This window comes from Neolamprologus brichardi, chromosome 4 (genome assembly GCF_056152115.1).
Source record: "Neolamprologus brichardi isolate AB-2024 chromosome 4, ASM5615211v1, whole genome shotgun sequence".
Classification (NCBI taxonomy): domain Eukaryota; kingdom Metazoa; phylum Chordata; class Actinopteri; order Cichliformes; family Cichlidae; genus Neolamprologus; species Neolamprologus brichardi.
In genome coordinates this window covers 5,702,499-5,710,822 of record NC_142107.1, presented here as the reverse complement: position 1 = coordinate 5,710,822, position 8,324 = coordinate 5,702,499, and the positions used below count along the sequence as shown (strand labels likewise).

At 40.8% G+C, this 8,324-nt stretch overlaps 1 non-coding gene across 1 annotated transcript; it reads left to right on the top strand.

Annotated features, from left to right (window-relative positions):
• Window positions 1-7,112: 7,112 nt before the first annotated feature.
• LOC118454739 (5S ribosomal RNA) lies at window positions 7,113-7,231 on the top strand. The gene has a single exon (XR_004843874.2). It is a non-coding gene; the product is annotated as a 5S ribosomal RNA (ribosomal RNA).
• The last annotated feature ends 1,093 nt before the right edge of the window (window positions 7,232-8,324 follow it).

The following is an 8,324-nucleotide window of genomic DNA, read 5'->3' as shown; positions in this document are numbered from 1 at the left end:
GTATTACTCATATTGTGGGTATATAAATCATATTTCAGTTTAAAGTTAGCATAACGATAGCTTTGAGTAAAAGTTTGAGTAGAGGGAATCTGCAAGGTTAAAATGATTCCAGAGAAAATTGTCTATAATTTGCTCAGTGATTGGAGAGCAGCAAAGGATTCTAGTGCATCACATCTAGTTTATATGCTGAATGCAAATCATCAAAGAGAACTCTAACTTTCTGAGATCCAAACGTGTAAATGGAAAAAAAAAAACTGCCCCCAAACTCCTCTCCACCTTTGTTTAGGCAGTTACAGAATTGTGCAGAAGTGCACTTTCCTCTAAGTAAGAACTTGACTCAGGCCTTGTTCCACTTCTTCCCAGAGGTCAAACTTAGTGAGGAGAGAGAGAGAGAGATTTATTTGTGAGGTAAACTTGTGGCCTCCTTTCACAGCCACAGCCTCAAAGTGCTGCCTTGGCTGTTCTGAAGGGAGGCAAGAGTAAAAAAGAGGCGCAGAAGGAGCAAGAGGACAGGGAACAACTTCACCTAATGCTCAGAGAAGCACAGGTTGGTCAGTTATAGTCACCGCCCCCACACTGCCTTTGTACTTTCTATGCCTCTATCTGGCTTACTGTGTGCATTTGTCAGATACTTTTAACCCTACTGGACTCGTAAATAAGTGTTGGAGTTGATGTCAGCCCAAAGTTTCACTGGGTCTGTTCAAGCTAAGCAGGTTAGAAACTATCACCAACAAGGTCACAACGACAGCAGAAACAAGTTATTAGAGATGGGAATAATAAATGTTCACAAGTACACCCAATACATACAGCGAGACAAGGCACACACACACAACACAAACATACACACCTCTGATTTCTCTCTATGGACTAAAAGTGCTAGTCCATGCAGAGAATTATTACCAGAAACACGTATACGCAAGAAGGAGGGTAATGGTCGGATGAAGAGTGGGACCTGAGGAGAGAGAGGTTTCGTGCACGCAATAATGCTGTTAATGGTGAGGAGAATATTAACAGGCAGTAGAGGCAGTCTCAAGGGCATATGCAAATTCACTCCAAAATGCACCTGTAGGTGGCAAGATGTGTTCGGTGTGGCCTTTGTTTATGTGTTACTGCTGCACCCAGTGCTTATGTATACAGAATCAGGCTCCCTTTGAGAATGAGTAAAGCATGATTCACTTTATTGTGCTTGCTGGGTCACTGTCATCAAGAACACTGGCAAGTTCCTTTCATTTAAAGTCTTTTAAATAAGTCGATTTAAATATAAAGTACTCTGAATCACAAAAGGGCACTGTTAGTGTTACATTTTTAAAAATGTGCTATTAAAGGGAAAAAAGGTACAATCCTTGAGCAATAATTGAGTTAGCTGTAATTTAATTTATTACAGGCATATCCAATAAGAGTGTCTATTTTTCTAGGAATTTAGAATTGATTTTCCTATCTGCTTCCTAAACACGACCGGGTAGTACACAGATTTGCTGTGCTTCCACTAAATTACTTCAGCACAGTCTTCTCCTAATTTGCTAAATGTCTTTGTGAAAGAACTTTTCATATACAGTACGTCATTGCTTAGAAAATAATCAAGTTGCCTGTGTGGATCATGAAACACATGGGAACAGTAATTTTGTGTAATACATGTACTTTCAAATCAGAAAACCAGGATTTAGTCTGTGCTAATTCACACTATGACCTTCTAGCTTCGCTAAAACGTCATTTAGTTTCCCAAAAGTAACGCAAGTTTTGTGTTGGGAAATTCTATGTGTTGCTGGGAATTTGTGCAGGCCTCAGTACAAGATAATGGGACTTCTCGCCTTCTGTCAAAGGAAGGATGGGACCAGTTTTTCGATTGGAGTATTAAACTTTCATCAGCCTTTGCATGGAAGCCTCATTGCAGCTTCTTGATGATCAATAAATATTGATGGAGGGATCATTAATCATTCATTAAAGCCTTGAGAAGTGACAGAAAAAACAAAACCTCTCAAGAGGCTAAAAAAAGAATTGCCATTATTTTCCCATATCCTTTCTCCCAGTAAGATAAAGCTTATCAAAGCTACAGGTTAGGATATTACAGTTTAGGCAATGACAACAGGTTGATGGTATTTTGGATAATAGTAAAAAATGACAAATCTAGGTGAAAACAAAAATGGAAACACAATTCATAAAGGAAAAACAGAGTCTGTGCAATTCTAATATATTTGAAAGTCAATTTATGGTATGACCACATTTATTGTTCAACACAACCAAAACTATTTCAGGCAGCTTTCTTGTAATTTCTTCATGTAGTCTTCGGGAATAGTTCTCCAGACTTCTTGAAAGACATTCAAAGCTCATCTGTGGATGTTGTATAGATGCCTGTAGATAGTCACTCATACTCATCTCTCTCCTGATCGGTTCCCTATCTTCCCTATTGATGATGAAATGATGATTTGAACTAAAAAAATTCTAATTTGGACTCATTACTCTTCAGTCCAGTTCTTGTGTACTTTGGTATGCATCAGCTCTTTCTCCCTGTTTCTCTTTTTAAGAACGACTTCTTCGCAGACATCCTTATACAAAGACTGTTTCCATTAAGGCTTCAGTGAACAGTAGATAGATCATCCAAAGGCTCAGATGCATCTTTTAGATACTGTGTCAGGTCTTTGCTGGATTTCTTTCCCATTTTTTAAGGACATGACTTTTAGATAGTGTTCATCTTCTGTTTGGTTGTCCACTTGGGCACACCATGCCAAGATATGTTTTGAGATATGAGATAAGCTTTTTGTCAAGTTCTCTTTTTAAATATTGCATTTAGAAAATGTGTTATCAGCATTGCTTGGACATTAACACAAAAACAAAAATGTAGGCTTAATATTTGTATCGATTTCAAATTCTATTTCAAATACTGTTTAAAAGTTGCTGATTGGTATTTTCTTGCAAATACAGTGGCTTGCAAAAGTTTTCGGCCCCCTTGAACCTTTCCACAATTTTTCACATTACAGCCACAAACATGAATCAATTTTATTGGAATTCCACGAGAAAGACCAACACAAAGTGGTGTACACGTGAGAAGTGGAACAAAAATCATACATGATTCCAAACATTTTATACAAATAAATAACTGAAAAGTGGGGTGTGCATAATTATTCAGCCCCCTGAGTCAATACTTTGTAGAACCACCTTTTGCTGCAATTACAGCTGCCAGTCTTTTAGAGTATGTCTCTACCAGCTTTGCACATCTAGAGACTGAAATTCTTGCCGAATTCTTCTTTCCAAAACAGCTCCAGCTCAGTCAGATTAGATGGACAGCGTTTGTGAACAGCAGTTTTCAGATCTTGCCACTGATTCTCGATTGGATTTAGAGCTGGACTTTGACTGGGCCATTCTAACACATGGATATGTTTTGTTTTAAACCATTCCATTGTTGCCCTGGCTTTATGTTTAGCGTCGTTGTCCTGCTGGAAGGTGAACCTCCACCCCAGTCTCAAGTCTTTTGCAGACTCCAAGAGGTTTTCTTCCAAGATTGCCCTGTATTTGGCTCCATCCATCTTCCCATCAACTCTGACCAGCTTCCCTGTCCCTGCTGAAGAGAAGCACCCCCAGAGCATGATGCTGCCACCACCATATTTGACAGTGGGGATGGTGTGTTCAGAGTGACGTGCAGTGTTAGTTTTCCGCCACACATAGCGTTTTGCATTTTGGCCAAAAAGTTCAATTTTGGTCTCATCTGACCAGAGCACCTTCTTCCACATGTTTGCTGTGTCCCCCACATGGCTTGTGGCAAACTGCAAACGGGACTTCTTATGGTTTTCTGTTAACAATGGCTTTCTTCTTGCCACTCTTCCATAAAGGCCAACTTTGTGCAGTGCACGACTAATAGTGGACCTATGGACAGATTCCCCCACCTGAGCTGTAGATCTCTGCAGCTCGTCCTGAGTCACCATGGGCCTCTTGGCTGCATTTCTGATCAGGGCTTTCCTTGTTCGGCCTGTGAGTTTAGGTGGACGGCCTTGTCTTGGTAGGTTTACAGTTGTGCCATACTCCTTCCATTTCTGAATGATCACTTGAACAGTGCTCCGTGCGATGTTCAAGGCCTGGGAAATATTTTTGTAGCCTTGAACATGCTTTAAATTTCTCAATAACTTTATCTCTGACCTATCTGGTGTGTTCTTTGGACTTCATGGTGTTGTTGCTCCCTATGTTCTCTTAGACAACCTCTGAGGCTGTCACAGAGCAGCTGTATTTGTACTGACATTAGATTACACACAGGTGCACTCTATTTAGTCATTAGCACTCATCAGGTAATGTCTATGGGCAACTGACTGCACTCCGACCAAAGGGGGCTGAATAATTACACTCACCCCACTTTTCAGTTATTTATTTGTAAAAAAATGTTTGGCATCATGTATGATTTTTGTTCCACTTCTCACGTGTACACAACTTTGCATTGGTCTTTCATGTGGAATTACAATAAAATTGATTCATGTTTATGATTGTAATGTGACAAAATGTGGAAAAGGTCAAGGGGGCCGAATACTTTTGCAAGCCACTGCATATGCTATTATATAAAGAGTAGGTTTTTTTTTCTTTTTTTAAACTTTGCACAAAGTTTGTTTAATTATAACTTTGCCAATGCCAAGCTAAACAGAAAAAAAGTTTAGGACTTGGCTGAGTGTGCAAATTATAATAATCACCAATTTGCTGAAATTAATACATTCTTGAGGCAATTTGATGAATCTCAACAACTAAGGCAGGGCTCAACAACAAAATCAGCTGCAATTTGGGCTGGTTGATATGATTTTGTTTTTAGTGGGCCTCCAGTTAGCTGTTAATGGAATTTAATGCAGGAGCCAGAACTCAAAGCTACTAATGAAAGCTTTCAAAGGTGTAAGAGATTAGAAAAGCAGAAAAAGACAAATCTCACCACCCACTAATTTCACCTGAAGACCAGTGCATTTTAAACCATAACACAAAGCTCAGAGAAGGGTTTTACTCAACAAGGTCACATACATTTAGTTGCACTTTGGACAAAGGGTAAAGGAGTGACTCAGGATCTCAAACCCAACTTATACATCCTAAAAGTTGAGGATGTTTTTCACAGTGACATTCAGTGAAAAAACAATCACAACGACACACTGGAGAGAAACAATAAAAAATCACAAGGATTCTGTGTATGAGGAACATGAACATCTTATCCTTTGCTCGGTAACATCTCTCAAGAAATACCTTGAGAAATTCCACCTGCGTCAAAAGTCCCATGTATCTCCAGCCAGAAATGAACAAAGAGGTTCTGGCAGCAACTGTCAGAGATTTTACTAAGTATTTCTTTTTTCCAGGAGCTTAGACTAGTGGATGTCTTAACTGTGTAAAAACACTTGAGAGTTACTGACAATAGAGATGATACTTCAACAATAAAACCAGCTCGTCTTAATGTTTGAGGAATCCAAATATGGGGTACACACACAAGCATGCCTTCCAAACAGTAGTACTAAAGTGCTAAACAATACATGTTGGCAATAGTAACAAATAAATACGAGATTCTTAATGATAAAACTGACCAATTATGCTAACATGAGCAGTATTGCTGTCATACTGAATAACAACATAGCACTGATTTGATTGACTGGTAGATGCTGGAGGCCTCAGAGGCATAGGAGATGGAATGGATTGTCTTCTATTTGGATTGTTAGTAATTAGATCCCACCTCCACCTAGGCTGCATGTCAAAGGGTACATATGTATATATACACATATATATGTACCAGTGTGGGGACAAGGCCTGTAACTGTGCGTATTTTTCATGGTTCAATAAATAGGCAAAATTGGAGTCCTGCAGTGTGCAAGCTGTTCATTTTTTTCATCTACTGTACATTGTTGACTTGCTTTTGGCCCAGCATCTGTCACAGTATTTGGTATGGATGTGTGTGTGCGTGTTAGTGTGTTTTTCTGTTCTTTAAGAGACTTAAAAACAAATGTCAGAAAGATACGAATGCAACCAAAGGAACTATAAGCAATTAAACAATACAGTACGTCTTTAGGTTGTTAGCTTTGCCATACGTTTGGCCCTAGCAATCTCATCTCATTTCCCAGGACATCAAATAGAGTCAAAGCTGCTGGCATCTCAGATATGCACAAGGTGTCCTTTGGCGTACATAGGTTCATTGATACACTAGTCGCAGCAGTATTTGATTCTGAGAGCTAACGGTCTTCTTTTAAAAAGTGACAAAGACGCATTAGGCGGAGAGCGGTGAGCTGATGATAGCATAAATCACAAGAACGTCACCAGTAGGATGCAGTGTGAAACTAAATTAAAGCTTACACACAGGACACAATCAATTTTTTGTTCGCTTTCACTAGGTTTCAGCACCAAAACTACTCAAGCTTTGACTTAAAGTGTACCTTTTAAAAATGTTAACCCTTAAATAAAAAGACAACGCTAATGTGACACCAGTGGGTTCCATCCAAGTGTCCACAGTGGCCGTGTGGCAGTCGATTAGTTTGCTGACACATGTATCATCCTGTTACTGTCACCAGTATATGACAAAGCCTGCAGCCACCATAGGGGTCTGACAGATTTGTGCATGTGCGCTCGAAAGAATGAAGGCAGAAGATGTCTCCCCCTGAGGCAACCTTGTATTGGAATGACGTAACAACACAAAAGATTGATGCTGCATAGTGGCGGTGTGAACACCTTGTGATCCCTTGTACTCATATTGTGTGCATCCACGGACATCAGTGCATAATCAGATGTATCTATTAGAGAGAGTAAATTGCAGTTCTGCCAGGCTGCCAACTAAATGACAGAGAACAATTTCCTCTCAAAAAAAAATACGCAGTGTGACCAATGTCAGCTACACACCCACACACACAGACCAGACAAAATTACTTTCAGTTTGTAATATGCTATATGCTAAATAAGAAAGATTAAAAGTCATTTACTTAGCCACTCTGCTACTGGCTGTGGAAACATATTTACTAAACAGATATACGGATGTACATAGAGATTAAGGTAAAAATAAAACTATACATAAATACACACATTTACATACATGTGTGTATATATATATGTGTGTATATATATATATATATATATATATATATATATATATATATATATATATATATATATATATATATATACCTTACAGCCATACCACCCTGAGCACACCCGATCTCGTCTGATCTCGGAAGCTAACCAGGGTTGGGCTTGGTTAGTACTTGGATCGGAGACTACCTGGGAATACCAAGTGCTGTAAGCCGTTACGTGAAGTACCCTCAGAAGGTCTGCTAGATGATGTTAATGCAGCACCAAGGATAATACCTACAGCCACGATTACCGACACTAACAAGCTGATCTACAATACAGCAGCAGTGATCAGTGAGATGCTTGGCTACAAGTTGAACAACCACAAGGGGCAGTACCCTCCATGGAGAAGAAGGCTAGAGGCTAAGATCAAGGTAGCACGGAGGGAGGTTAGCCAACTATCAGAGTTCCAGAAAGGCACGATGAGAAAGGTGCCTAAGAAGTACAGGAAGCTGTCCATACCTGAGGCCTTGGAAACTGCCAAGCAACGACTCACAGCCTTGGCCAGCCGCTTGAGGAGGTACACCAGAGAGATAGAAGGTAAGAGAATAAACCAGCTGTTCTCCACAGAACCAACCAAGGTGTACTCTCAGTGGCAGGGGAACAATATGAGAACAGCACCACCAAGGCTGGAGGCAGAACAATACTGGAAGAGCATATGGGAGAAGGACGCAACCCATAACGGCAATGCTCATTGGCTAGTGGATCTGAGGGCAGACCACAGCGACCTCCCCGAACAGGGTCCAGTAACCATCACAGTGGCAGATATCCAAGAAAGGGTCTCCAGTATGAAGAGTTGAACAGCACCAGGCCCTGACATGGTTCACGCCTACTGGCTGAAGAAGCTGACTGCACTCCACGAGCGCCTGGCAGCACAAATGAACCAGCTGCTAGTTGACGAGAGACACCCAGAATGGCTAACCGAAGGCCGGACAATCCTGATCCTAAAGGACCCCCAGAAGGGACCAGTCTCCTCCAACTACCGACCAATAACCTGCCTCAGCACCACATGGAAGCTCCTGTCAGGCATCATAGCGGCTAAGATGAACAGGCACATGGGTCAATACATGACCGGGGCACAGAAAGGGATGGGCAAGAATACCAGAGGCGCAAAACACCAGCTACTGGCAGACCAAGCAGTCAGCTGAGACTGCAGGACCAGACTGACCAACCTGTGCACTGCCTGGATTGATTACAAGAAGGCCTATTACTCACTGCCCCACACCTGAATCCTGGAATGCCTACAACTATATAAGATCAACGGGACC